This window comes from Impatiens glandulifera, chromosome 1, assembly GCF_907164915.1.
Source record: "Impatiens glandulifera chromosome 1, dImpGla2.1, whole genome shotgun sequence".
Taxonomy (NCBI): Eukaryota; Viridiplantae; Streptophyta; class Magnoliopsida; order Ericales; family Balsaminaceae; genus Impatiens; species Impatiens glandulifera.
The window spans coordinates 83500846-83505984 of record NC_061862.1 but is presented as its reverse complement, the minus strand read 5'-3'; positions in this window follow the sequence as shown (position 1 = coordinate 83505984).

Sequence of the window (5139 nt, the reverse complement as noted above, 5' to 3'; positions counted from 1 at the left end):
CCAATGGTAAAGGAGATCGGGACGAGAATCGTGGAGAGAAACCCCGGATAAAGTATTTCTTTTGTGAAGGGCCGCACAAAGCAAGAGAGTGCCCAATGAAGAACAAACTATCAGCATTGATGGAGGAGCAAGAACGCCTTCACGATGAAGCTCGATTGGGGTCGTTAAACCTACTTAGTGTCGTTACAGCAAAGTTTGATAAGTCAAAGTCCGCGATGAAAGGACGACTATTTGTGGAAACTAGAGTAAGAAACCACATGGCTAAAGCTTTGTTGGATACGGGAGCCAACAACAATTTTCTAGAGGTAAAGGAGACGGGAAGACTGGGGATTAAGTACACTAAAGAGAAAGGGTGGCTTAAAGCAGTCAACTCGGCACCAAGTGCGACTTATGGAGTTGCTCGTAATGTAAAGATCAACTTGGGGGAGTGGATCGGCCTTCTAGATTTCTCCATTATCGACATGGATGACTACAAAATGGTTATCGGCATAGAGTTCCTAGACAATGTAAATGACATCCTACTCCCTTCTGACAATATGATGTACATTCTAGAGCAAGGTAATACTCACACAATACCTTTAACAAGAGAGGGCAAGTGAGAAACTAGGCACCTATCTGCCATGCAACTCTCAAAAGGTGCGGAGGACACCTACCCATCATCTTTTGTCACTGTGAAAGAAGATGAGAAAACTGCGTCTAAAGAGAAGATACATCCAGAAGTTACAACTGTCCTAGAGAAAGGTCACGATGTAATGCCGGCTGAAGTATCAGAGAAACTCCACCATAAGAGAGAGGTGGATAACAGAGAAGAGTTAGTCAAATGTACTAAACCAACGGCGACAGTTCTTTATCGCATTAAACCTCCCAAATTGGAGGAATTGAAGAGGCAACCAGAGGAGTTTCCTTTCAAGAAAGAGAAGTGTGAAATAGCCAAGACAGCCAAAAGAATGAAGAAATGGGAGGAAAAGAAGAGAAGACACTTGGAGTTCGGAGGAAACCGAGTGATAGTAAAACTTCTCCTCCATCAAGAGAGACAATTTTCCAAAGTTCATAAGGGGCTTGTGAGGCAATACGAGGGCCCTTTCTTAGAGAAGAAACGGGTTAGAAAGTCAGCACGTTGCTCAAAACTTTTATCTCATGTGGAGACATCATCTAGGCCTACAAGGAGGAAGCGACAAGGACGTCGCCAGATTGAGTGGGGGAGAATGTCACAGCCCAATCTTCCTGGCCCAGGAAGAGGAGGCTTAAGGAGAATGTCACGACCCAATATTCCTGGCCCAAGAAGAGGAAGAGGCTTAAGCCCAACGCAAGGAATATTCTAGCTGGAAGGCATGTGCTTGATTGAAGCATCACTAATTGAGAGTTGAAAGGCATGTCCTTGATTAACGCATCACTAATTGATACTTAAAAAGAATGTCCTTGATTAGTCCATCATTGATTGACAATTAGAATGAATCCCTAAATTAGTGCATCACTGATTGACACTTATAAGGAATGCCTTAAATTAGTGTGTCATTAATGTAATAGCTAGAATTAGTCCTATAAATATCTGTGAGGTATTACATTGTAAATCACCAAGTATTCGAGTAATATAATACTATTCTTTGTAAGAGTTACTCTCTCTCTAGAATTCTTGTGTCAATTTTGTTAAACGCCGAGTGTTGCGTCGAGTAATGCTGACTAGTTACTCGTTCTTGTGAAGATCGTAACTAGTGCCGCACGGATCGTTAGTGAAAAGACTGAGCCTGTGACAACCCGCACTGGATCAACTAACGGGACAGACTAACCCCGTTAGTCAATCAGGCTGACCACTAACGGAACTCGACATTCCGTTACTCAAAACGACGTTATTTTGTTCGTCTTCTTCGCTGGGACGCAGGAGTCATCGGAATCGCGACATCTTCAACGCGTTTCTTCCAGAAGCTCTAGCTTCGTCCACAGGCGATCAAATCCGTTGATTTTTTCGCCCACGTGATCCCCTCGTCAGCGCCTACGTTTCCCCCTTATCTAGAAGCCTTATCTTTCCCGGGATAAGACTGCCACGTATTAGGGATAAGAACGTCAGCGATCAAAGACGACTCAAATTGGCTTTCTACAGCTGGCCTTCGAGCACTATAAATAGTCTCTTACCCCTCTAATACCAATCCATCAAAAAATAATTGCAAATTACACATCAAATTGCCTCAATCGAAGACCTGCGATTTCCGGCCAAGAACAGTTTTTTGTAAAACATTCTCCGGTGAGCCAAGCTTCGATCCAGGCTTCTGGATCACTTCCAATACTGCCCAGGAATATTTTCCAGTTGTTGGTATGATTCCAGAAGCCTTGATTTTCTATTTATAATTCAAAATTTTGAATTTCTTCAAATTTTCTGGTTTGATCACTTTGGTCATGTTCTTATGCTTGATTGTGTGATTTCTTTGTAGAGAATCATTATATATATCATGTGTAAGTTTTTTGTTGAAAGAAATTTGATCAAATCAATCTATAACAGAATTTTGCAAAAATTAGTTTGAAAATTGGATTTTTTGAAATGTTATGTTCTTGGTTTAAATCTGGATTTATTGGTCCAGATAGTTGCTATACATGTTTAAATGATTTCTATACAAATGTAATCAAGTTTTGATCATGTTTGATCAAACTGAAAATTGAGAGAAAAAAAACTTGAAAATTTGAATTTTAAAATTTTGTGTTATTGCTTTTATTCTGATTGTATTGGTTCAATTAGTTGTATTACATGTTTGTATACATGATTGGATGATTTCTAAGTAACTGTAATCATGTTTTGATCATGTTTGATCAAATTGAAATTTTGGAAAAAAAAGTTAAAAAACTAGATTTTTGAAATTTCATGTTCTTGCTTCTAAGTTGGATTTGTTAATTCAATTGGTAGTTATACATGATTCTTAACATGTAGGGGTGAATTCCAAGTAACTGTTTCACCCTTTTGATCATGTTTGATCAAACTTGGTTTTTGAAAAAAGTTAGATTTTAATTCTATCTTCAAAAACTATTTTAATGATGTAATGATATTCTTGTTTTGGTATGGATTAACTATATTCATCATTTCAAAGCTAATGGAACAAAAATCGGGCCTTGAAATGGCCTAATTTAAAAGATCCCAAAATTTGACCTAGAAACGGTGTTTTTTGAAATTGATCCTCTTAAGGTCTTCTAAATCGTGATTGTATTAGGACTTTTGTTCTTCATGGTCATATGAACCTACTTCAACTTACGGATTGTGATTTGGACATCCCAATCAAAAATTATGGCCTTCTGAATTTTCGGACTAAAATAAGAACACCAGGTCCTGAAATTTCGCCTTAGGACCGAGAAAATATGTCCAAGACCGAGGGAATCTGCCCAGGACCGTGAGCCTAGGACCGACAGAATTGGCTGAGGACTGACAAAACTAACCTAGACCAAATTAACCTAGGACTAACCTTGCCACTTGACCTAGGAATGACCTTGACACCTAACCTAGGACCAACAATTAATTAAACCTAGTCTCATCTTAACCTAGGCCAAGTCCTGAGCCCTAGCCTAGGATCAAATCCCCACTTAGCCTAGGACCGTTACAGCCCGAGGCCTAAGTCCGAAACCTCACTCAAGATTGAACCTCTCAAACCCTACTGAACCTAGATTGACAAGATCAGACTCGAACCTAGGAATTAATCTTAGGCCAGTTTGGTTCCAACTTTAAAAAATCCAAAACTATTTTGGAACCAAACCCCATTTTCTCAAAATGGTATTCCCGAGGTTAGAAAACAATTCTCAAAATTTCCTGGATGTTTCCCAAAGCAAATGTTTTTGGCCTTGTTTGGTTATACTCTTTAACATCTTTTTCTGATATTTTCATGTTTTGTTAAATCTGAACATCAACGCAACACGTACACACCTTCTTTAAATAATTTTATATAATTATTTATAGACTATCCTCATTTAGGACCCCTGGACTACTAATTAAAGATAAGAAATGTTATAATTAGATTTATAAAGCCAGACTTTGTCTATTTTAGAAGGATTTTGAAAACCGTCCTTAAACGGACGTAGAGGACATAGCGCAAAAGCCCTTTCCCGAGCGTAAACAGACAACGAACCACCTTTTTCAGAAACTCTAGTATAAATATGTTTGTACACGTATCATTTTATTGATTTTTATAAAATCTCATGGCGACTCTGATTTTAAAATGAATAATCTTTAAATTAATTATGTTTAATTAATTTAAATTGGATTCTGGTTAAATTGTTATTTAGCCTCCTAGATTATTAATGTTTGAACAAAGGATTAATTATTTTACATAATTAATTTCTTACCGCTCCAGGTATTTTCAAAATCTTTTAAAAACTAAATGTTTCATTTTAAAAGATATCTGGCACGCAAACTAAGGTTGAAATCATCAAACCTCGAGCTGCCTCGCGGTAGTCCTTCCATATTGCCACATGTCTCACAAACACGTGATAAACTATGGAACGGGACATAGACCGGGAGGGAAACGGTTACAACCATACATCAACACACTCACTTTATATAGTAACACCTAAGTTCCCATCAAATGTGTCTGAGTACTGAAGTTAAATTACTCTTAGAACAAAAAAAAATTGTAATATGTATTCTTTTATGCATCACTTTCTTTAGTAATTTATTTCATGTGCAACATTTGCAATTTTTACAACTTCATTTCTTTATTATCTTTTAAGGTATTTGCTAAGTGAACATATTTATGTTATTTTTGTTTCAAACTTTTATTTTCTTACACACAATATGATGTGAGTTCATATAGAGACTAAGTCTCCCTTTAGACAACTGTAATTCACATTAACTAACTTAAGTGTGAATAAAAAAATCGAAATTAGATGCATGAGAATACATTCGTGTAATTCTAACTTTAATGCATTTAATTTTGAAACAAAATAAAACATATATTATGGTGTATTTCTTATGAAATCTTTATTTTAATAAAACCTTAGCAATTTTAACCCTTTTAGATATAATTCATAAAAAATAACAAATTCTAGATACGCCTTAAAACTTTATCATATAAAATGAACTTAAGATATTGACAAAAAAAATATGTATAAGCAGAAGTGTTAACTTAATTAGATAACAAAATAAATGAACAACTACACTTACAAAAA